General features: G+C 41.7%; 1 protein-coding gene and 1 pseudogene across 2 annotated transcripts in view; both read left to right on the forward strand.

Annotated features, from left to right (window-relative positions):
• The window catches only part of LOC308655607 (uncharacterized protein), an 801,622-nt gene that overhangs the window by 501,853 nt on the left and 273,665 nt on the right, over positions 1-26,104 (forward strand). The window lies entirely within an intron of this gene.
• Positions 7,654-10,537, forward strand: LOC308653675 (aftiphilin-like; annotated as a pseudogene). The gene is made up of 2 exons: positions 7,654-9,999; positions 10,124-10,537. The product of its transcript is annotated as an aftiphilin-like (transcript).

Below are 26,104 nucleotides of genomic sequence, written 5' to 3' on the forward strand. Positions count from 1 at the left end.
CAGCCACCTCGTCACCAGAAGTATGCGTGTGTCTGTAGGATTGTTTTCAGATCCGTCACTTAAATAGTTGCATTCAGAAACTAGAACCCCTTATGGATGCATGTGTCTGTCTGTCTATCTATCATGCATTACCTATGGAAAACAATCAGAAACAAAACTTAGAAAATAAAAAAGAATTATTTGAGCCAGGTGTGGTGGTGCAACCTGTGGCCCCCGCTTTGCAAGCTAAGGAGAGAGGATGGCTTGACTAACCTGGCAACACAGTGAGACCCTCAAGTCAAAAATGACTGATTTATCAAGGAACATCTATATTCATGCTGAAATGTGGGTGTTTATTCCTTACCGTGCATTAATTGAGAATCGTCCATGTGTCAAGGTGTCTGGAGAAGTCAAGGGCACAGGCAACACAGGTGTGACTCTATTTCCCATGGGGGAAGTAACGTTTCCCACTTTCTAAATTTCCTGGTGCCTGGTGTGAGGTCCAGTCCAGGGATGCTGCAGTGGTTGGGACCTGGTCTGGTTACTACCAGGGCCCATTGTGTTCTGCTTGGTCCCCAGGGTTGTACAACAGAAAGGCGGTCAGACTTCTTAGCTGGGCTAATGGGAGGACCTTAGGTCACTGAGGGTGTGACGTGGTTCTCACGCCACTCATTGCTAGTTCCCTTGAGAAGGTTGCTAAAGAGAGATCAGGCCTGGCTCCTCCTCCTCCTTCTGTGTCCTGAACATTGCTAATGGGATTTAAAATGCTGCAGTCTTGGTGAAAAGCAGCCTGGCATTTCCTCAAAAAGCTGTGCACAGAATTATCCAAGACCAAGCACCCCCCTCAGGTGTGTGCCCACAGAGTCAACAACAGGAGTCACTCGCCCTTGAGCATCCATTTTGACATTACTCACAAGAGCCACAGGCATCAGCATCCCAGGCATCCATGGTCATATGAATAGATGAACAAATATGGCATAGTATTCAGACACAAAAAACAAGTTATATTATATTCTCTAATAGAGATAAACTTTCAAAATACTACATAGAAAATGAGCCAAACATAAACAGACAAACTGTGTGTGACTCATTAATATGCAACATTGTCAAATGTCGATTCCCAGAAGGAGAAAGTGGATTAGGGAACAGCTGGAGCTGGGTTGGAGGCATGGGAGCCTCTGCCTAATGCTTAGGTTCCATTTGGTGTGAAGCAGAGCCTGGGAAGGGGAGGTGAGGAAGGCACAGCTGTGGAATAGAGCTGTTGCCACTGGGCCACTCACTTCACAATGGTAAAAGCACCAAAGAGTCTGCACCAGAGCAGGCAAAGCTGCTTTTCTTGTAACATCGGGCTTGGAAGTAAAAGCCCTGAACTCCACTCCTGGATTAAAGCATTGCTTTTTTTCTTTTGCCTTCTTTTTTTTTTCCTGCACCCTGCTCTCTTTAGTTGGAGAAGACAGGAATGTGGACATGTCTGGACTCCTTCAACTACAGAAAGAAATCCTCTGGGGACCTGGCATCTAACTGGATCTGCAGAGCATCTTGTGAGCTGAAAGGCAGCTCCCCCAGGCCCTAGTGAGTCTTACCAATCAATCCATCTTTCTTTTCTTTTCTTAGGTCTACTCAAGACAAAGCACGGTGAGTTCTCTTAGTTTTAACTCACAGAACCTCATCCCCCAATTAGGTCTCTGGAACACACTGTCCAGCATGAGAAGGTGTGGGAAGTGGGAGAGCTCAGAAAGTTCCAAGGAACTCAGGCCACCTGTGTTAGCAGCAGATCAGGGGAAAGCGTGGGTGAGGACGGGCCACCTGCCCAGCTTAACCTTCCCTGTGCTGCACACAGGCAACAATCCAGCAATCCTCAGGTCACAGAAAGAGGAACAGTCCCTGGGTAAAGAGCATGGAATAAGTGACACTAAAAGCAGCCCAGGCTCCTGAATTCTTCACTAAAAACATTAACAGGTGAAAAGGATGCTGTTGTCAGGAGTGGCAGAACTGTGGGGGAGCCGGTGATGGTGTGGGGTCAACTTGGGTTTCACAATTCACAGAGAAGTCATAGATGTCCTTGTTCTTAGGACATACACATTGAATTATTTAATGAGGGGGAAACATGAAGTTTCCGAGTAACTCCCAAGTGACTCACAGAAAGTCTGCACATACATGGTGTGTAGCATGTGTACGCATTTAGCACATATGCAGATCTTACCTGATACTTCTAGTCTTCAAACCCTCTGTGAGACTGAAATCATACCAAAATGCAACATTAAAAGATACACAGTGTACATGTATGACACCCACTTAAGGACCTCCGCTGCCCTCTGAAGCAGAAGATACTTCCTATTGAGTGTCCTCTTTCCACACCACTCACTGTCCCTCCCACCACAACCACAGTCACCTCCCCTTGGGAACACATTGATGCTGCTGACCTTCATGCACACTTCCTGTGCACACTTCCAGCAGAGAGCTGAGCCCTATGCCAACTTCTGGTTCAGCAGGTCCAAGCTGGTCCTAAAAATGAGGACTCTACAAGCTATTGTGTGACGCTGACACTGCAGGGCCAGGGACCACACTGATGGTTTAGGAAGATATTGAGAAGCATTTAAACATCAGAGTTTAAAGTCGATGTATTAAAACTCCGTGTAGGAGAATAGTCCAAGGTTGAACACAGGAGGAATGGGTCAAATCCAGCAAGAAGACAAGCAGTTACCAAGTGTGTCCACACCTGGGTCTTACCTACCTGTGGGCCTTACAAATACAGAAGAAGATGTAAGAAGGAGAAATAGACTGAGATTTATTTCTGAGAGGAAGACACTTTATTCTGCTTTGATTTTAAAATCAAAAGAGCCATTTTGGAAACTCCAGTTTCACTCACTTGGTCTATTTGGACCAGGTAAGTGCACCTGCTCCATCCCAAGGATTACGATTAAGAAGCTACAAGCTGAAGATGAGGAAACTCTGGCAGGTAAAATCAGACTGCTGGTAACTTATCTTAAAAATGTAGACATCTCTGTGAAGCCCAGCTCAAGGCCAGAGGCTTTGTTTGCACATTAATACAAACCACTATACTGGATACGTTTGTGAAAAACTAGTAAGGAGGTGTCCAGCACCTGGAGTGCTGATTTCTTACTGGCCAGTGGCCAAGCAAGATAGGGCAACATGAAAATAGGAAGTTTATCTATATTGTACCGTTTTGTAGAGACTCTTTTGCAGATAGTCCTAAAATCAGCCATGATGTAGATTTTTGGAGAAGCCCAGTTAAAGACTTTTCTGTGGAGAAAGGTGCCACTACACTGAGGGATCCAAAGCTGCTCAGGAAGCCCACCTCCCATCACAGAGGCAAGGCCACCAGCTGACCTGAGCCAGAAGCTGATGGACATGCCCATAAGCCCCATGGAGACAGTGAGGAGCACCAAGCTACCCTCCCCTGGCTGGTGGCTCTCATCGATAGGGAATTTGCATGAAGTCTTACCTAAATCACTGAGGGAATTTATTAAGCATAGAATAATTTTATAGTTTTACTTTTATAGATATAGTTGCTCCAATGCTGTATGTTGATCGTTCTCTTAGTGAAATGTCCTGTGTGTGCACATTCAATTGGAACTTTAAGCCCACTCTTTCACTGAGAGCCCCTCGGGAAGGTCACCTTGCACTGCGGTTGCTCTCTGTAGTTGGCAGAGACCCCTAGGTAGAAGGAGCATCTCTCCCAGCTTGGCCCACCCACCAACCCTCCCAGCCAGAAAACAGTGGCTTTATCTTTTCCTTGCATCTTCAACTGGATTCAAGCCTTTAAGAGATAGAAGAAAAATATAAACAGATAGGATTGGTGAGCTCCGGAGATCCCTGCTGGATTCTGTTTCAGGAACCCTGTGGAAATCAATGATCCTGATTAATATGAATGAAGCCATCCAGGCTCAACTCCAGAACTGCAGGCAGAGTTAAGCTGCACCATGGAGATGTCATTCATAGCCACCAAGCCCCATGTCCATGACATGTCCCAGGGTCCCCAAGGTGTTCACAGAGTAGTGCAAAAATTATAGTTTAATATCAGTCACTGACATAAGTTGTGCACCCTATTTAAATATTAGGTAGAAATAAATATCTTATTATCATATTAATATGTTTTACATGTCTTTGTCTTTATTGTTCTATTTTGTTTTGCCATTCTGAATGATGATTTTATATGGATTTATATAAAGTTATAACTTTTTAAAAAATGAATAAATTATAATGTTTTAATATATTATTAAAATCAAATAACTCTTTTCTCATTAAGGAAATTCATAGTGTTTTGAAACTGAATTAAGTAATCTACTATTATCCCTCTTGTCTGTGTCCACTTATACTTTTATAGAAATATACATACTTTATAAGACAGTAAACTCTCTAGATAGGGAATAGGGGTGGGAGGGAAAGGGAGGGAGAAGGGGAATAGCATGGATGGTTGAAGGAGACCCTCATCATTATAAAAAATACATGTATGAAGATGTGAATTTGATGTCAACATACTTTATATAAAAACAGAGATATGATAAATTGAGGTATAAAGATGTATTAAGAATTGTAATGCAAAAAAAAGAGAGCTCATGTATAATGGCATAATTTGGCGTGAACATACTTTATATACGAGTTACAAAAAATTGTGCTGTGAATGGATAATTATGAATGTAATGCATTCCACTATTGTCATGTAAGAAAGAAATTTTTTAAAAAATTCAAAAGACAGCAAACTCTCATTAAAATATGTACTCATGTGTAATGAACCAGAAAATAACACAAATAATTGCAAGAGTGTAATCATGTTGATATCCAACCCCTCACTCATCTTCCACCAAATATTGTAAATGTAAAGTATGTTTCTCTGGCATGCAGATGCTCCAGGGATTTGATACAGAGGACACACAATTGTGCTGCTCCACTGGGTCAGGAGATTCATGGTACCAAATATGATGAAGAAATGGCAACTGAAACCTAAACTCCTCTAAAGGATGTGGCCAAAGTCCAGTTCCAAACAGGCATGATCATGAAACACAGACTAAAGTTTAAAAACTATGCTTTTATCATGGGAACGCCACAGAATTGTAAGGACAGGATCACCACTATTTGAGACCAGTATGCTTCCATTAGAGAGAAGGGACAGTGCTTCCCAGTTAAGTGGACCTTTGGAGACCGACAGGGAAGAACAGGGTGGTCCCCAGAACCTGTCCTGGGGTGAGGTCTCAGGCTAAGGCTGCTGAGTGGTCCCTCCAGGAGAAGATTGGGCTGTGTCTCCTGCCACTGAGGGATCTCAGGAGGGATGAGAGTGTGCAGGCACACCCATGGTGTGGAAGAAGTGAACAGGGCACACTCAGAGCAGCCACAGCCTGTGTCTATCAACAGCAGGACTTGGTCCAGGCTGCACAGACAGCTCTCAATCCAGGTTAAGTGACACAGTGAGGACCTCAGACCTACTTCAGTAGCCACAGAAACACCAGCCCAGTGACACTTATAGAAGGGTCACAAGGAACTGCTTGCCCAGCCTTGGTCAGTTGAAGAGAAGTGACTTTTGGCAGTGACAGTTGGTTTGGAATGTCCTGTGTTCTGATTCAGTTGGAGCCCAGTGGACACTGGTCCCTGAGTGTTGTCCTTATCACCAAGAAGGTCCACCATGAGGCAGCTGGCACTGTGAACTGGTCCTCCAGAGGAGCTTCAATTGATGTATGCATCCCATTTGGGGTCAGGGACTTAAAATAGAGAGAGGCTATTCAAAGACCTGAGCCCTCATGGCTCAGCCACCTATTCTAAGGTGTCAGCTGTTGTCCCTGCAGAAATCTTTGGTCACAATGTTTGAGCGAGTAGGGGGAGCTGATAGCAAGACAAAAGGAGTCTCGGGTTTGGGGGTATCTCACTCCAGGGAAGCAAAAACTTAACTGCCTCAGATCCATTGCTTATTAATGTTGTTACTGTACCATGTCACTTCTTTCCTCTAAATATCATTGTCCTTAACTATAAAGCAGGTGTCAGCATTTCTACTCAGACCATGTCACAGGTTGACTTAGAGATCACAAGCCATGATGCAAAAGCTCCCAGAAGCTGCAGATCACCACACCCAACAGTGGAGGAGAGGAGCCATTCCCCCTCCCCTGCCTTTAACCACCCACTCCCTCCATGGAGGCAGCCACTAGCCAGTGTGTGGCTTTTCCTCCCAGATATTTAAAATTGAAAGGCCATGCACATTTATGCTGAGCCAGCCATTTTATGCTAAAGCTTCACCTGCATCTGGTTACATTCAGCCTCATGATTCAAATAAGGAGGCACATTTCAGTGCTCAAATGACAGTGCAGAGGACCCAGGACACAGGATTGCATGACATGTACACGTCCATGTGGCTCCAGGCTGCTCTAAGCCCAGACCCTCTGCACCAGCACCCAGGCGCTCAGGCCCTCTGCTCTTCTTCTTGCTCTGCACTGGCTCATCTACAGGAACAGGGTCCCCACTTACCCCATCCGTAGGTGTGCTGATGGCCCCTCTCCACGACCTCCCTGAAGCCCCACTCTGACTCAGGAGGCTCTATGGGGCACCAGTGAACACTGGCATCTGAATTTAAACTCTAAATCTCAGCAGCAATTCCACCCTGGACTAAGAACTTTGTATGGGCCACCAGGAGGAATGGGAGCCATGAGCATCCAGGAAAGCACTGCTCACAGGCCAGCGCCATCTGTGGACTCAATATTTCAGGCTGACCCGAGTGTCCTTCAGCTGCACAGCTGAGGACCTGAGCCCTATTCCTGTCCTCTCCTCCCTCTCCAGGCTTCTTCTGCCCAGGACAGTGGCCCAGCAGCAGCTCGGTCCAGGCTGGTGAAGCAAACTCCTAAGGGAAGGATGCATAATGGGTCTTAGCTGACACTTTTTGACTAATAAAACTTCATCCCTTTAGGAAGACATTTTTAGTCTCAGAGAGGACCATCATGGGTGGACACCATGATATGCATTAAAGCCCTGATATGCACCTAAACCTCAAGAGAAGTTCCTCTGGAATCTGCTTGGCCTTTCTGCTGGGGAAATTTTCAAGAGCTTGATATTGAAAAGTAGGTCCCTAATTCCAATCCAGTGATGAGGACAAGGTTCTGAGAAAAAGGAAAAAGAGGTTTTATTGCTTTGCCAGGAAAGGAGCACACACAGAGGACTCCTGTTCCAGGGGTTGAGATTCTGCCAGGGGGAACACACTAGGCTTTTGAAAAGGGCACAACTAGGCTGTATGCAGCTGTGCCCTGTCAGGAGTCAACACTCATCCACTCATCCATAGCCTTGAGAGTGCTGTTCCTCAGACCCACCGGTGCCAGTCCGGAGTCTGGCTTCCTTCATGCCTGTGGTGGGTGAGCTAAGGACAGAACTCAGTCTAGGATGGGAAACTGTTTATCTGGCTTCTCCTGTGATTAGGGAGGAGGACATGGACAAGAATGAAAGAATAAAATTTTGGTTTTAAAATACGGAAGGTGTGTGGAGTGGGCAGGGGTCTCCGCGGAGGAGGAGGGGGTGGAGGAGGAAAGGGCGGTGGCAGAGGGCGGAGGGTAGTGGGACAGGGGGTCCCGCGGCAGCGCTGAAACTCCGGGTGGGCGTCCATAGCGCTGCTGCACTAACCGGGCTGGGAGCAGCCTGCCTTCTGCTCTCACCAGCTCCAAATAGCCAGTCCTTCCCTGGGAGCCAGTTCCTCCCAGGGCCCCTGAGCCGTGCCCGTCGCAGCCGCCCCGGAGGAGCCAGGTATAAATTAATCCTTAGAAAGCAACTGAACAATGGAGCCAGACATCATTCGAATATACCCTTCAACCCCACCACTAGACAATGGAGCAGAGGATGATGATGATGATGATGATGATGAATTTGGGGAATTTGGTGGATTTTCAGAAGTCAGCCCTTCTGGCATATGGTTTGTCGATTTTGATGCATCAGATTATACTCGTCCTAAGGAAGAGTTTGTATCTTCAAACCATTTTATGCCAATTCATGATTTCTCAGAAAATTAGATAGCCTTACAAGCTTTAAGTCAATTAAACATGGTAATGATAAGGACATCACTGCTGAACTTTGTACTCCCATGAAAGGTCAGTCTGATGTTTTACTTTGTACCATTAGAAAAGACATTATTTCATCTAAAACTTTAGATATTTCTACTGATGACATGGAAAGTCCAGGAGATTTAAACAAAGTAATAGAGCAGAGACAGAATGTTGGAACACCTGAAAGTTTCACTCCAGGAGATTTTAGAACTGATATGAACATTGTTCAACAAAACTAGCAGTTAGAGAGCTGCAATGGGGAAAAGCCTCCTTGTCTGGAGATTCTAACAAATGGGTTTGCAGGGTTGGAAACTGTGAATCCTCGGGGAACGGATGACCTGGACAATGTAGCTGATTCAAAGGGACAAAAGCCTCTGAGCACTCATAGCACTGAGTATAATTTAGACTTTGCACCTAGTCCTGCTGAGGAATTTGCAGATTTTGCCACATTTTCCCAAAGGCTACAACTAGAAGAAATAAGATGGGCAGTTTTAAATGAGAGAGATGCACTAACCATTCAGGAAAACTACAAAATTAAGAGAGTCAATGAACTGAATTCTGTAAAAGAAGTGTCTTTGGTTAAAAGTTTTGATGAAAAAGGAGACACTGATGGAGAAGATCAGTTTGTGTTTCAGAAATAAGCACAGCACCTAACACAAGTTTGGGTGTTGAAAAACACGGCCTTCCAATGCTGCAACAGGATGAATTTTTAAATTCAAATAATCAATCAAAGGCTTGGAATTTGGTAGATTCAACTGATAATTCATTAGGAAAGAACAATGTAAAACTGAGGAAAAACTTCATTTAGTTACTTCAAAATGTGCTGACCTATGCATGGATTCTATTCAAACTTATGATGCTGATGAAGAACTTGGTTCTTCCAAAGAAGAAAGTAGAAAGTTTACTAATTCCCAAATCCCAAACATTGGTCCTACAGAAGAAAATGTTTTGAATGATTCTGTAAGTGTAAAAAATGGCGATAGTAGTAATGATTTGTGGCTTGCAATGATACCAATGAGGATGATTTTGATGATTTTGGCACAGCCAGTGGCACCACTCCACCTTTCGTCATTGGTACTCAAGTGAATGAGTGATGTCACTTTTGAAGAGTCCTCAGAGCACTTTCCACATTTTAGTGAATGAAGTGAAGACTTTGGAGAATTTGGAGATACAAATGCTGCTTCTTACCCGGAGGGAATGATATTTACTGATTCAGACTTGAAACAGATTTCTGATAATTTATCAGAGGAATGTCAATTGGCAAGAAAGTCTAGTGAAACAGGCCCTGAACCTGTTTCAGAACTGAAAAATGGGCAAGACAGTGAGTTTGGAGATTTTGATTCAGTGCCAAATATTCAAGATGACTGCAGTGCTTTTCAAGACTCTGATGACTTTGTGGACTTCAGTTCTGCTGATCCTAGCCAAGTTGTAGATTGGAATGCTTTTGGGGATGAACAAAAAGATGGTTGTTCCTGGCCTGCTTTTGGAGATCAGCAGGCCACTGAAGCTCATCAACGAAAGGAAGTCTGGCAGTCACATAGGAAAGATGGAAATGTTGATACTCCAGGACCCCCCAAGATGCACAGTATCCCTTTAGCAACTCCCAAAGGAGCAGTTGCTAGTGGCCATTTACAGGAATCAGCCACTTCCATTCAGACAGCTTTACTAAACCACCTTGAACAAATTTTCAAAGCATGTTTTCCTTCCATATTTGTCCCTGATGTTGAAGAGGATATTTCTTTCCTGAAGCACTTGCTGGAAACAAGCACCTTGCCAATAAAAACAAGAGAGGCCTTAGCTGAAAGCAGAGAACTGCTGGATGTGTGGACCAATCTACAGGATATCCATGATGCACATGGCTTGAGCTATCAGTGGGGCGGCTCCCATAGCAACAAGAAGCTTTTGTGCTCCTTAGGAATAGACAAACGAAATTCTCTTCACGGGCAATAAGAAGCAGCCTGTTATAGTGCCCATGTATGCAGCAGGATTTGGCATGTTAGAGCTCCACCAAGAACTACTGAAACCACTCTCTTCCTCAGAAAAAAATTGCTTCAATTGGTCAGACAACCACCCTGACACCAGAGATGAACACATGTACATCTGATCAATTCCAGGAGTGTCTACCACCCATCCAGTTTGACTGGAGTAGCAGTGGCCTTACTTGCTCTTTAGATGCTAGTGGAGGTTCCACTCTTCTGAACCTTGATTTCTTTGGGCCCATGGATGACTGTAGCTCTAGCAGCAGAAACACAATCCCAGGTGTGGATCTAGAGTTGTATGAATTAACAAGTTCTAAGCTGGAAATCTGCACCTCAAGCCTCAAAGTGACTGATGCATTTGCAAGACTCATGTCCACAGTAGAGAAGACAAGCACATCTACCAGGAAACCAAAAAGAGAAGAGCACTTGAGTAAAGAAGCTACCAAGGTGATTGCCAGCCTTCCTGATTTGACATTCATGCATGCCAAGGTGTTGATGTTCCCAGCCACGTTAACACCTTCCATCAGCTCCCAGGATCAAGCAGACTGATAACTGACATGAAGTCCTCCTCCTCCCTTCCCTACCATCAAAAGCATACCTGCTTTAATTAAAGAAAATTCAAGCTCAGCTGATTTGTTGGTAAGCTACACTAAAATGGTATACATAGTAATGTATATTTATCTACATACTGAAGTCCTAAATTTATATTAGAAAACATGTGAATAATCGGGGGTGAATATTTTTGAAGATTTATTCTTTTTGTGTTGCTGGGGTATATACATTGATATCTTTGTGAAATACGCTGGTGGTGTCCTTTTTACAAAACTTTAAAAATAAAAATAAAATAACCTCAGTGGCAGAGCAGCAAGGTCTGCACTAAGAGAATGAAGTGGATTCCCATTACATTTTCTGTCAATTGCTACTTTCCATTTCTGGGGAAAACTGCATGACAACATCTCCAAGTTGCTTCCTGCTGGAAATGGACAATGACAGGGGTCCTGGAATGGAAGGTTTGCCTGTTGTCCTTTATCGTCTTCTGGACTCTTCCTAAAATGCACAGACAGATGATTGTCACCTTGTTGGTGACCTGGGAGAAGCACATTCATGTATAGCATTTAAACTTTGCCCCAATACTGGCACACTTTTATTCTAGATTCTTTGGCTATAGCCACAGTTTCCTTCTTCCTGGGGGCACCAGGAAGGGTCTCCCACATACTGTGTTTTTTCCTGGGCTCAGATTAAGCCTGTTCTCCACCCACTTTGGAGGAGAGCCACTGGGAGCACTGCAGATGGGTTTCTTGTATCCATGAAACTGTGCCTCAATCTCTCTTCTTCCTATTTGCATCCAAGGTTTGGAGCAAAGGTTGTTGCTGAGTCTGTCAGGTCACTCTTATAATCGTGATGCTATCAACTCAGTGAGTCCCCACTCTCATTGTACTCGGGGTTCCCCCTCAGTTTTTTCCTACAGGAGGAACATTGACTTTTGACAGAGGGTGACCTGCCATCCTTTGCTTGAGGCTTCCTGGAAGATCCTTTGGCAAGGGCTGCAACAAAACATGTGGGCTCTTGTCTCTGATCCTCCCAGGGATTACTCAACCAGTTGTGTGGGGTTTCTGTCAACAGCCCCTCCACCTGCTGAGGCTCTCTTCTTATGTCCAGGACACTGTGTCTGATGAATATCACATTGACCATGTTGAGAGATTAAGGGATCATTGCCTGCAGAAACCAGTGAGACCAAGAGGCAGATAACCTGTAGGCACGGGGTCTCCAGGAGGCCCTGGTGCCTCCTGAGTTCTGGCAGCAGGCAGGGCTCCACTGGAAGTGCCCACAGGCAGGAGAAGAGCTTGTTAAGTTCGGAGCTGTGAGGTGGGGGAGCAGTGAGTGCAGGAGGAGCATGCTCAGGGGCCCTCCCTACTCCCTGGCTGCACTGTGCTCTGGTTACAGCCCAGGCCTGGTATGTGTCTCGGATGAGAAGTCCATGTAGGTGCTCCTCAACATCTCCCTGGAGCCTGGATTTCTGTTCTTGCAGTGCCTCTGCAGACCAGGCCTTTGGCTTTCATCCTGCATACTTGGGGCCCTGTGGCTACCCAGCAGGATTCACAGTCACTGCTTTGTCCCAAGTCTCAAAATCGAATGGAAGAAGCTCCAGGCTTTTAAAATTTTTCTTTCTCTTTACTTACTGGTTTCCAAGCCACGGCTGTTTTTTTTTTTTTTTTTTGCCCCTTTTGCACTCCTGCCAGTCCTCTTGTTCATATTTATCAGTGGAATGCTGGCTCTACTCCAGCAACCTTGACCAAATGGGGGATCCTGTCAGATCTTCAAAGGGGAGACCACTCCCCTCCCTAGGTCACAATCTAGCCGTTCCAACACTCACTGACATGTCCTTTTTGGCCAGCAGCCCTCTTCCTCCATTAAGCAAAAAAGGCTGGAAGGTGGGGCAGTCGCCAGTTGCTCTGGGTCTCAGTCTCCAGTTCACCCATTTCTCTGCAGCCCAGGCAGCTTCCTGGGATTTGTTCTCCAGCCAATGGCTGGTATCCCTGACCTGTAGGAAGGTCTGTGTGGCTGGGATCAAGCTGAAACCCAGTGGTGGGCCAGCCAGCACCATTGTTGAGAAGATGGAAATGTCTCAACTTTCCTTCCACTGTCCTTGCACACCAGACTTTCTTGCACAATCCACTTAGATCCTATCTGTTCAGACTCCCTTTCATGCAATTGCATAAATACCTGCACCTACTCAATCTCTTCCATCCATTTAAGCTCTGACAGACTAACACTAACTGCAAGAGCATAAAATTTCAAAATATCATTCAGTGACCAGACTGTTTTAGAGTAATGTATTATATTTGTATTAGTTATAGGCTTATAGCTGTATATCATCCAATTAGCCAAGATCTTTCCTGAGAGACTAGGGATCAGTGCATCATTGCCTGTGTCTTAAGGAACCAGTAACAGAGATAAAAATAACCAGAAAAAAAGTACATGAAGACAGGAAAGCAGGGGGAATCCTCAAAACAAGGCTGATACAATGGAAACCTTCATAATAGGTCAGCTTTATGGATGGGGGAGAATCCTCTAGATCCTCTACTCCCACTTTATCATAACTTCTACACACTGGAGCCACAGATACTCCAGAAAGAACTACCAGCAGATCCCATGGAGGGAGGGGAACCAGATGTTCCAACAATGCAGAGTGGGGGAGGGGGTTACCAGATGACCAAGATGACACAAGTTTACTGTATTCAGTTTCAATTTATTCAAAGTAGACCAAATGATGGAGTGAACCATACCTACTGGAATAGTCCCTCAGTTCCTCCCCATGGGAACAGCTCCTCCAGTCAGACCCAGTGAAACTGCCCTCCCATTTCTCCAGCAGATGTCTCTCAGCAAGCTCACCCGCCGCATGCAACCTCCTCATAGAAGGAGAGGGTCCCCCAGAGTGCCATACATGCCCAAGAAAGTCAGAACAGGGACACACTCAGGTCTCACCTAGTTCAGCAAATATGACCCCAGAAGCTTGGTCCTTGTCCCAGATGCCAAACCAGTAACAAGGATAAGGTAATTGAGAAAAAGGAAAAGAAGTGCTATTGTTTTGCTAGCAAAGTTGATGTCACAGAGGACTCCTCCCCAAACGCTGAGATTCTGCAAGGGGGGGGGCAGTGCGCTATTTAGAGGAGATATAAAAACTGAGTTCCTGCCAGGTGATAGACTTCATTTGTAGCCTTGAGACATAGCTGTTGGTCAGACCTGCTGGTGCCAGCCCCAGAGTCTGTGTCTCTTCACTGTGGTGGTCCTTGAGCTGAAGAAGAGATACCTTGGACATGGAAGAGAAGAAAGTTAGCATCGCCTCCCACATGGTGATGGAGAGGGACAAGAAGAAGGAAAGAGGCATGCCAGTTTTAAACTGAGCCACCAGGGGTAGAGAAGCAAGTGCACAAAGTGGAAGTGAGCCCTGGGGTCTGTCTCTGTTGCATCCTCTCCAGCCCAGCTCTGGCCCGACATTAGCCTGCCTACTTGAGGAAGGAAGTTGGAAAGATAGTGAGGAAATCATAACTTAGATTGTGATTCTTGCAAAAATGATGGGACTGATGGTGATGTCGAATCTCCATGTGGTCAAGGTAGTGCTATTATGGAGGCATGATCTATCCTTTATATCTTCTTACTCTTCTTCGGTAGTCTGCCCCGGTGAGAATAATGTCAACAGGTACTCGCAACGCAGAAAGCATGGCTCCTCCATCACCTCCCCACTGGTAGAAGGGAGGTGAGCTCTTTATTACTTCTACATCCGCAATCCTCCCCCCATTTCTCATGGCTCAATCACTGGTTCCTAGCAGGCGCTGGGCCTCAGTGGATGCAGAGCAGTAGAGCAGGGCTCACGATGTCCAGTCAGAAACACTGCTGGCTTTTCAGACAAATGGAGTGGGAAGGGAAAGTAACTGGACTTCAAAAGTTTGTGAATTGTAGGGGGAAAATCGCGTCACTCAATTCAGGTTTGCTAAGTCCAAATCTGCAAATTCTATCAAATCTCAGGAATGTCACAAGACAAAGCATGGTGTGGAGACTGTCCTGCAGAGATGGAGGAAGCTGTGGGTTGGAATCAGGTGTGAGGAAGCAGTTGCCCCTCAAGGAGGCGAGTTCTCATACACACATCCTTGTCTGTCTGTCTGTCTGTCTGTCTCTCTCTCTCTCTCTCTCTCTCTCTCTCTCTCTCATCTCTGCTGTTTAATTGACAAGTGATGCAAGGATTTGTCAGTCAAAAGGAAGGTGATTTATTATTGAAAATCCATGTGCCAGTAGCCCTGGAATGGAATGTCCTGAAGTCTGAGCCTTCTGGTCCCTGAATGTGGTCACCTGGTCTCTGAATGTGGTCACTGGTCACCCTGAGCACTCACTGAGAGGAAGCTGCCAATGTGCAGACAATGGTGGAGGATTGTCACACATTTGCACATCTTGGAGCAGGTGGTGGAAATGGAGAGGAAAGGGAATGGTGGGCGAGGGACGCAAGGGCCCATTCCCCTAGAGGAGGAGCAACCACTGAGAGGGGGAGCCACATTCCTTACAGGGTTAGGGACCCAGGGGCCCATCCCTCTAGAGAAGGGGCGACCCCTGAGAAGATGACCTATCCCTCAGGAAGGTAGGGTGCAGGCTCCCATCCCCACGAGGTGGGTCTCCCCTGGAGGGGAACCACATGCTAGAGAAGGGCTGTCCAAATCCCACAAAGCAGAAAACCCCAAGGGATGCACCACATCTCTAGAGAAAGAGGGGTACTCGAATCTCCTAGAGATGGGTCACCCCTGGCAATAGGAAACCCATCCCTAGAGAAAAGGCTTCCAAAAATAGGGGGATACTGATGATAGAAGAGTGGCAACCATTCAGTAAAAGAGAGATAACCCCAGAGAGCGGGAGACCTATCCCTCGGGGGGTCAGGGGTGCCAGGACCCATCCCCCTATAGGAGGGGCAACCCCCTGAGAGTTTCTGATTTGGGCCAGCCTGACATTACCTCATCTTGTTCATCAGCTCTGGCCTTCCAGTAGTCTTGGGACATGAGATGTAAAATGGCACTTATTAAATATATTTATCTTATCTACTTTGTTGTTGTTAGACCTAGGACATTGGATGCAATTACTGGAAAATCATGAAATTTTGGACATGTCTTTTTGCCTGTTTCTCTTGTTGTCTGTGTTAGTAGGTGGTGGATTTGCATGCTTTTAATGGACTTCTCTTACACTTCTTGTGAGGGTATTTGTAGTGTGCAGGTTTCCCTTTAGAACGTGTCCTGGGCACAATTTATATCTGAGTACCATGTGTGAAAATTAGCATGTTATTCATGCAATTTTTATTCTCCAGAATCTCTGTTAGAGGAGATAATAAACTCCAATCATGATCAGATGCAAAACATCAACTGTATATAAAATAGGTATTTCAAATGATCTCTATAACAGCACAAAATTAAGAAAAGGAGAAGGAAATAACAATATTTTTCTGGCCACAAAAGATGCCTTATTTATAATTCAATTATTAGGACACCTTTAAAAAAAAGAAGAGTGCAAGCATAAATTTTGCTTATTCTAAGCATGTCTCTTGGTAATTGGGACTGAATCAAAAGACAAAGATGAAGAAATTATATATCTTAAGGAGGCTGATTCATAGTGGGGCAGGGAGCATGGGAGGAATAGAAAAACTCTAGATAGGACAGAGGGATAGGAGGGGAAGATAGGGGGCATGGGGTTAGAAATGATAGTGGAATGTGATGGACATAATTATCCAAAGTACGTGTATGAAGACACGACTTGGTGTGAATATACTTTGTATACAATCAGAGTTATGAAAAATTTTGCTCTACATGTGTAATATGAATAGTAATGAATTCTGCTGTCATATATAAATAAAAAATTAATTAAAAAAAGAAATTATATATCTAAGATAAAGTTGCTACATTGGCAGGCAAGGTGTGAAAACTAATCAAAACAAAGAATGTAAAATGGAAAGAATCAAGCCCCCTCTGGGGGTGTCTTTGAAAAGCCAATGGGGAAGGAAAATAATGTAGGAACTGAATAAGTTAGCTAGGAAAAATGAAAAAATGGACAAAATGCTATTCAGCTCTTTTACGTTTATCTGCCTCAAATCAAAGTGAGACTGGTCCTGGTCCAGAGATGATTGGAAGCAGTAGAGACTGGAAGAATCAGAGCAACCTGCAGCTACAAATTTCTTTCCTCTATATCTAGTAGGCACCATAATGTAGAAGATATCCTTAGCAGTCACTCAGATGAGCAACCTAGCATTTTTGACACATTGGTTGTTAAGGACAGCTAATATTCTATGGTTTCATTGATTAAGATTTTTATTAATATTATTGTATTTCTCATTATTTTATTGGTGTGTTGCAGTGAAAATATGTTCCTGAATGTGTCAGGAAAGTACAGTACTCCTGAGAAAAATTCTAGATAGCAAATATTTTGTTCAACCAGCCCTTTCGTGAAAATACTTGAAAAGCTGTCTAGACTTGCCACATCAGATTCATTTTTTTAAAGCAGAAGTATTTATGGAGTTTACCCTGAAACACCAACACTGTTAGTTTTAGTGCATTTTAAAAGTTCTTTGAAACACAACATTTTATTGATATTGGTTAATTCTTTAAGCTTCAAAAAACATTGTCTTTTGGATTGCCTTATCTGAACTCCTTATCCTTTGTCATACATTTTTTTTTCATAGATATGGAACGACTATCTTCACAGAAGACAGAAAAAAGCAATTTGATGTTGTTTAAACTGGAGGATACACGAAAAGGAAATGCACCATTTTTTCCACAAGGGTATGAACAAACACTAGCTGTTATTCTAAATATTATATCTAAGCTAATCAGCTTAGAAAAGTTACTCTGATGGGCAAACAAGTATACTTTCCCCTGGAATATCATAAAAGTTGGAATTGCTAATTATATGGCAAATAAGGGACAGGAAATGTACTTATATTAAAATGGAGTAAATGATTCTGATAGGATTCACTCAAAATATGTGATGCCACATTTTTAATTCAGTTTTGACATTGAACTATGCAGGGTCTTTCTTTCCTACTCTGACAACACATCACTGTTCTTTCCAGCATTCTGCATCTTGACATTGGTATGTATACCAATGTCTTTGTATTATTGGCCATTGCAAAAATGATTTTTCCTTTGGAAAATTAACTGCAAATTTTGCAAAAACTATATTACTGATTTTGATTTAGTAATCTGATTCTTGTGGTTTCACTCAACACATATGTAATTTATTTTAGTCCTTTTCTGTAAAATGAATCCATTATTTGCTAGAGAACAGTCTTTCCAGAAATTTTGACTAAGAGTTGTAAATCAAGAATATGCTTGCACCTACCAATGAAGTGATTGCTCATATTTTTATGATGTTTTTATTGTTTATTTTCTTCTCACTTGTGGGCACTGAATGGCATGCTTTTATATGCGAAGAAGTTGCTGTCTGACTGAGTCTCTACTACAAACCTCTCTGATTCTCTAGTGGGTTTTGTATATCCAAATTTCAGAAAATTTCTGACCAATTTTCTTAATGAGTTCCCTCAACATAGGAAGATATTGCAATAGGAGAAATTACATGGTAAAGGAAAGCAACAATCACAGTTGCTGCATTTTATTACACATTTTATTACACACCTCATTTGAAACCTTGAGTGAGTTACAGTCAGGAGCAGAATCTCACATTCCTGTGGCCCATTCATTTGATTAAACTTCATTCAACACAGGTCACTGAAAATTTTCTATCCTCTGTTATTTCTGGAAACATTCCTTTCAGTCAGGCCTGCATCAACAAACTCATGCAATGCTACATTCTCATCACTCATCTCCATTCATACACATGCCCCTCATGTTTGCCTGCTCATAGCATTGAGGTTAGTCCTGATATTTTTGTATATACTGCACATATTACCATCAGCCCTCTTTAGAACATGGATGTCCAAGCATCTTAGCTTTCCTAGGAATCTTTCATAGTACAAATTCTGCCTCGCTCTCTATGTTGATCCCACTCTATGTCTGCAATGTCCTCTGGCAGGTCTCCTTCCAATCACTATAATGTCAGGCAATCATGTTCCATTTAAACCCCATCTTATGTACAGCCTTTCATGCTTTCAGCATTTCCTGCCTCTGGATGATAACCTCACTTTTGAAGTTTCCATGCATCACTACCTCAAGAAAAGTTTTCATCCCTGGCACCTGTTATCTCCTCTAGATTTTACCACAAAATTAAATACATGTAAAAATAAATAAAATTGTTCAGAGCAACATGGTGTAAAAGCAGTTCCTTCAAGTCCAGGAACTGATGGACTAGACAAAAGAGGAATAATTTGATGGTTAAATGCTTATTATGGAGTTGGGAAGCTGAAAAATGTCTCAGGTAGCCCCCTGGAAAGAAAAACCAGATTATGTCAAGAATAACAGGCATAATCATGGAATTTTCAAAAGACAAAGATTCCTAATATAAAAAGAAAGAAGAAGAAATGAAAAGGAGAATGAAAAAGAAACAACATGGACTTCATTTTATCAAGATGTAAGTGTAAATGTGATTATATGGAACACCAACAATGAAGTACAATGGGTTTTTAAAGCTTAATATTTGAACAGAGAGATAGTAAACCATGTGATGCTTCTTGTTCCAAGGAAATGCAAATTTTATTCTGTGGAATTTTCACCTTGAGTGGATCCACATGTGACATATTATAGGGATTATACATGGTGACACCTAATGTCTCTCCAAATGGTGTTCTGGAGTATTGGATTAGTAAAACTACTCCTAAGTTATGTCAGTATGTACTGGGTTCAGAGGGGCACATCTGGATTTGCAGGTACTTGAGAGGCAGAGGGAGGCCCTTGTCAGGTTACCAGCAAACCAGGGACTTCACAGACAACCTGTCTCCAAATATAAAGACATGGAATTTGAAGTAAGAGCTATAGTATTTGCCAAGAATACACATGTCCCTTTGTAGAATACACAGGCCTACAAAAAAATCCAGCAATTTCAAACAGTAGATATATTCACCTAAAATTAAACTCAATTTAAAACTATAATTGACAAAATAAAATTGTATGATTATTACTACTCTTCCTTTTAATGTTTTTCACATTAATTTATTAAGTAATTTAAGTAAATCTGTGCATTTTTCAGCAGAGTCACATTTGGACATATCATCAGAGGCAAAACAGAAGAGGCCTGATGGTACTGGACATAGCCAGCAAGAGGTATGCATGTGTATCAATTTAATGCCTGATTACTTCTCATTTTCTTGCTTCCAGAAGGTAAATCAGGCCAAATGAAGTGACCCTGTAAAAATACTGCTTTGGAATCCAAACCCAGTAATTTAATATTTAAGTATAGAGAATTTAACTTGTCCTGAACATGAAAGTAACATTAGAAATCAAAGTGGATTACAGATAAACTTTACGATAGCAACTACACTAATATTTTTGAATAATGTTTGCATTTTATTCTGTGTAACATCCTTAAATGGTTATTGATAAATTGGAGACTTAGGAATAGCCAGTTGAAACTAGGAATATACATAATTGCAATGACCACTGAACCTATTTGCCACCGCCTGGCTGGGCACAAAACATGAGCCACTTGAAGATTCAAGCAGGAACAAACTTTATTTTTAGATCCCACGCTGCATGCCGCCCACACGAACTCTTCGGGAACTCTCCAAGAGCTCCACAGAACTTCAGGAACCTCTGGAGCAATCAACCGAACTCAACCCGGAAACTCCACCCACGCGGACTCTCTAGGAACTCCGGAGAGCTCAAAAATAGCAGGCACCGAGGCAGCAGGAACCGGCTCCTTCTGGCAAAATGCCAGGCACCATCTTGACCTGGCCGTGGCTCTCAACATCTCCCCACATTTGTTTAATTAAACTAAAAGTATGTGGCTTAGGGACCATGTCTGTCTTAGGTTGTCCAATACTATGTATGGTCCTTCCCCATCATAGGATGAGCTGCCTCAAGGCGTCAGCCTCCTGCCTTACCATTACAATTGATGTTGAGAGCCACAGCCAGGTCAAGATGGTGCCTGGCATTTTGCCAGAAGGAGTGGTTCCTGCTGCCTCCGTACCCGCTATTATTGAGCTCTTGCAGAGTTCCTAGAGAGTTTGCGTGGGTTGGTTGAGTTCTGGTTGGGCTCTCTTAGAGTTCCTAGAGAGTTTGCATGGGTGGAGTTCACGGGTTGAGTTCCTGGAGAGTTCGGTAGGGGGCCTGCGGCAGGGGTTCTAAAAATAAAGTTCATTCCTGCTTGAATCTTCAAGTGCCTGTGATTTGTGCCCAGCCAGACTGTGACACCTATTCATATAAAATAATTTCATTCCCAAAGCCTTGACATTTAATTTCCCATTACCTGTTATCCATGCTGAGGTTAAAAGTATTGACTGTTAACAGAATCAAAACAATTCAAGAATGGGTACTCTTCTGTTAATGTACAAGCAATAACTATTTTATATCTTTTCCTGCAAGAAATCAATGCTCTTATTAAATATATTTATCTTATCTACTTTGTTGTTGTTAGACCTAGGACATTGGATGCAATTACTGGAAAATCATGAAATTTTGGACATGTCTTTTTGCCTCTGTTTCTCTTGTTGTCTGTGTTAGTAGGTGGTGGATTTGCATGCTTTTAATGGACTTCTCTTACACTTCTTGTGAGGGTATTTGTAGTGTGCAGGTTTCCCTTTAGAATGTGTCCTGGGCACAATTTATATCTGAGTACCATGTGTGAAAATTAGCATGTTATTCATGCAATTTTTATTCTCCAGAATCTCTGTTAGAGGAGATAATAAACTCCAACCATGATCAGAGTTTAAAGCAAAACATTTATCAACTGCATATAAAATAGGTATTTCAATGATCTCTATAACAGCACAAAATTAAGAAAAGGAGAAGGAAATAACAATATTTTTCTGGCCACAAAAGATGCCTTGTTTATAATACAATTATTAGGACACCTTTAAAAAAAGAAGAGTGAAAGTGGTGGGACTAAAGATAGGCAGAAGAGGAGATAAGGAGGAAATGCAATAAAATGGTAAAAGAAAGGATTTTAAATGAGAGTAAAAAAGATCTCTCAATAGTGACCAGGGAGGGGGTGGGGGCGGCAGGGGTGAGGAAAAGAGAATGGAGTAGAACTCTCAAAAAATTAGACAGAATGTGAAAAATTAACTATCATGGAAAACCCATACAAATAATGGACAAAAATATATCAAGAACAACAATAGCGAAAGCTTGAGACTTCCTAATGTTAAGATAGTAGAAAGAAGATATTTTATTTAGGATTTCTAATTTTAGACACACATAACTTTGGGGGGTTTCTGGGAAACAAATATTACCCAGATATTTCTTTATTTGCTCTATAGCCCCCAAAGGCCTAACCTGTTATTTTGCATGAATAAGCAGAGCTCCTCTGCTCCTTTGTCCCCCACCACACACAGAGAATGCTGAGGGAACTTTTCAATTTGAAGGAAACCCTCACCCTCAGTACATGTTCATGTACTCAGACATATGGGTCTATCTAATGTGGGAACTTCCTGACACATACTCTGGTTCATGGAGCCTGGGGACTAGTATGTAATGCAGACCACCTGATGGATTCCTGCAGTCAGTGGTCTAAAGGTGGGCAAGATTCCATGTCTCTGAGGGGTTTCCTGGCAAGCTATTGGAGCATGGAAGTCATGGCCTCCTTACAGAACCTGTGATTTCTTTTGGGAACTGAAGGAAAATACCATTGCATCTGACAATGCCCAACACTCCTTGAATATTTTGTCACTTGAATTCTCAAAAAAGCACTTTCCCCTCACTATTATTTTTCTAAACTACCATTTAAAGAGTTAATGTTCTTTAGACCTCCACACTGCTGCTAACTGTCCAACAGGCATAACATAAATTCCTGATGAGAGTTTTCAGCACATTTCTATTACTATTTACTATCCTGAGATAATATAATCATGGATAACCTTCACCATTTTGTGAAGATAGTTGACTATGCAACTGAGAAGTTTAGACATGCAGTGGTTTAGATCTCTCCCACAGATATACATTGTAGGAACCTTTCTCAATGGTGTTTGACCTCAGGATTTTATTTAATCCCCAGGAGAGTTCTAAAGCTCCAGTGTGGTGGAAATGTGGATAAGGACTCCAAATGCTTCTCAACTGAGTGTCTTAACCATACCTGGCATGTCTGCTCAAGTTTGTTGTTCTTCAGGAGAACATTTTTCTGCCAAACATAACTTTGGCACATGATGTCACACAACTTCAAACAATATGTTTCAAAGAAAGTGTCATAATCTTTTATTCTTTAGGCAGACCAGAGGACCAAATTCTAGCTGCCCAAAGCTCTCAGCATATCTATATCTCAGTTTCTCTTTTACATGTCCCTAATTCTTGTTATGGGTGCCTCCATAACCACTGTTTTTGCCAAAATATGAATATATATATTTTTCTTGTATTCCAAGAAGAAAATATGTATAATGTAGTCAGCAAAAAGAGAATCATGCTTTCATACTCTAACTCTGCCAGGGAGATTTGGCAGTAATTCAAATTCAGCTTTATATCTATGCAAAAATCCAATCTCTCCTTTGCTGAAAAAGTTATATTTGAATTGAAAGGTATCTACATTAGTTTCCTAATTTTGCTCTAAAATATTTTCCTTTATAAAATTAAGGAGATTTTTCTGTTACAACTTTATATTTTATATTCTAAAATTTCATATACTATAAAATCACTACACACAGTGATTTCATATACCATTGGGTATTCATTCTGACACAATGGTGTATCATGAAGAACTAATTTGCTCAAACTCAGTGCCAAGTATCTCCACATGTTTTGTTTTCCATTCTCTATTGATGGGTATCAGAGTTAGTCCTATAACTTTATAATTTTGACTTGTAGTGCTAAAACATCAAAGTTCATATGTAACATGTGCATACTGATTTTCTATACATTGGGATTCAGATCAAGGTGTGGGAAATCTGGGTCATGTGTCAGTCATATTCCTAGTATCCAAAGGAATCTCCATACAGTTTTCCAGCGTGGAAGTCTTAATTTTAAGTTTGATAGTGTAAGATTGTAGTTTCCTGCCACATCCTGCACTGCACTTATTATTTAACTACTTGATAAATGTCATTCTGACTGGGGAAATCTGAAATGTTAATGCCATTTTGAATGGTATTTCCTTGAGTGCTAGATGTTGACCAAATGTGGTATGTCTGTGGGCAATTTGTAATTCCTGATTTGAGAACCATCTCTTGCTTTTTGTCATTTCCTAATTGGGTGGGTGAGATTCTCTGCTGCTCACCAGAGGCAAGATTCCTCTCTTCTATCCAGTTTGTTTTCCCTGGCACAGCTGCAGCCTATTCCTTCTACAAATGAATTTCGATTTTTAAGAGCCATGATTCTGTGTTTTATCTGTTGACTGGGTCTGGGTCATGGCATTCCAGTGTTTCCCCACAGCCTGTCTTTTTTATTATGCAGCCATATAACCATTTTCCTGGATCCAATCTTTGAAAATATTCAGACAGTAAACACAGCATGATACTTTGCTAGTGTTTTCCTTTCTTGGAATTCCTTTTAGTTATTCTTAAATGGAAAGTGTTGCATACTCTAACCAAATTGAGTGTGCCCATTTGTTTACATAAAATATAGATACATTTTCATTCTGAATTTCTCTCCTTTTAAAATAAATTTTTGACTATATATATTTTTCTAAATGGCATTCATGTTTTCCAAGCTCTGGTGACTCAAACAAGTCCAAGTGTGTTTTATTTCCACACAAAGTGACAGATTTGAAAATCTCTTAACACATCAATTTTAACACTAAATAATGGCCCTTTATTATTTAAAATGTTGAATCTGTATAATATTAAGTCCATTTCTCAAGAGAGTATTAAATAAATTTTCTGTTGTGTTTGTAGTATTGCTGAGTATGTTTGCTAGTTAAGCACTGATTTAAATTGTTTTAGATATATGCATATCAGTGTTTGTTATCAGGGAAAACATTCTCTCTTAATTCTTCCTGGTATTACCCCAGCAGAATCCAGATGAAGAAAGCATCTCAGCTTCATCTGGAATGCATAAGATAGTGTCTCATTTGGAAAGTACTGTTGCACAAAGTAATGGTCTTATCTCCAATTGCAATGACTTCATATCTATAAACATGGTGGTGTCTAAAGAGTGATATGAAATCTATATGTAACTCATTACTGCCATTATTTTTAACAGAGTGATTCTGAGCAAGATAATGAGGAGTGTACTTGTTGTCTATTTGGTCCATTCCATTCAACCAGAAAAAAAAGAATAAAAGGATATGTAAAAGGTAAGATACACATAGGATACAAAATATAATAGAGAGAGTATTCCCAAAAAATATGAGCACTAGCATAGAGTAACTGTTCAAAGAATATGTCTATTAAATAGCTAGCAAGGAAAAAGGAAGATAAGAAGTGGCATCGTATTAGGTTTCATTCACAGGTTAAATTGGGAATATTGCTAAATGAATACAATTGTGAGTTGCATTTAAGACATGCTTCTATCACAGGTAAATCTGAAATAAGGAAAAATAAAGAATAAGATATAATGAAGACTAAGAAAGACAGTGAGTACATGCAGTCAAAAAGAAAAAAAGGAATAAGTTTAACCAAGGAGAGGGTGGGAAATTCAAGCTACATATGAGAAGGGTAAAGAGCAGGGTTTTCAAAATGTGGGAAGAATTTGTGAGTTTCAAATTACAAAGATGAATGAAGGGGAGAGTACATCTTTCTGAACCTTCATGACTTATTCACACTTGGAAATGAATTGAGGAGTAAACACTTGATGCCACAAAGCTAAGTTTATTTACCATAAATGATTAGGCATGTACAAAATTTAGTGACAACATTTTGCTACATCCTAGGACAAAAACACGGGGAAGAAACAACAAATGAAAAAGGCAAAAGAAGTACAAATAGTTGCGGAGCATTCCCCAAACCCACAGGTATCTAAAATTAATGTTCAAGAAAGATTACAGATTCTTCTAAACATGACTTGGAAGGGACATCCTAAGATAAAATCCAGAAATATATTCAAATTCACTCAGAGGAATTGGAAGCTGACAAATTTTACACTGGAACTCTGAAAATGTAAGGAATCATCTCTTGGGGATCATGTCCAAAATCTCATTCAGACTGAGCAAGTCTTTCCCTCTCTATGTCCATTACATTCTATAGTGATTCCAAAGATCCTGGTCCTCAGGCAACATCTTTTTCAGACAGGGAATGCATGTCCTTTTGAGAAATATGCAAGAACAGCTATGGATTCCTGCAGTTTAGGTCATAAGCAGATCAATTGCAAGGATAAATATTGAGTTAATTCTAAACATGTATCTTGAGAACTGAGAGGGACTCAAAAGACTAAGATGAAGAAATTATATTTCTATGATAAATTTGTTACATTGCCAGGAAAGAAAGTGGCAAAAATCCATTCAAAGAATGTAAAATGGAAAGAAACAAGCCTCCACTCTAGGGTTCTTTCTGAAAAGCTAAAGGGAAGGAAAAATGAAGGAGGAATCATAAAATTTAGCTAGGAAATATGAGTAAATGGA

The sequence above is a fragment of the Spermophilus citellus genome (genome assembly GCF_964194105.1).
Source record: "Spermophilus citellus genome assembly, chromosome: 1".
Classification (NCBI taxonomy): Eukaryota; Metazoa; Chordata; class Mammalia; order Rodentia; family Sciuridae; genus Spermophilus; species Spermophilus citellus.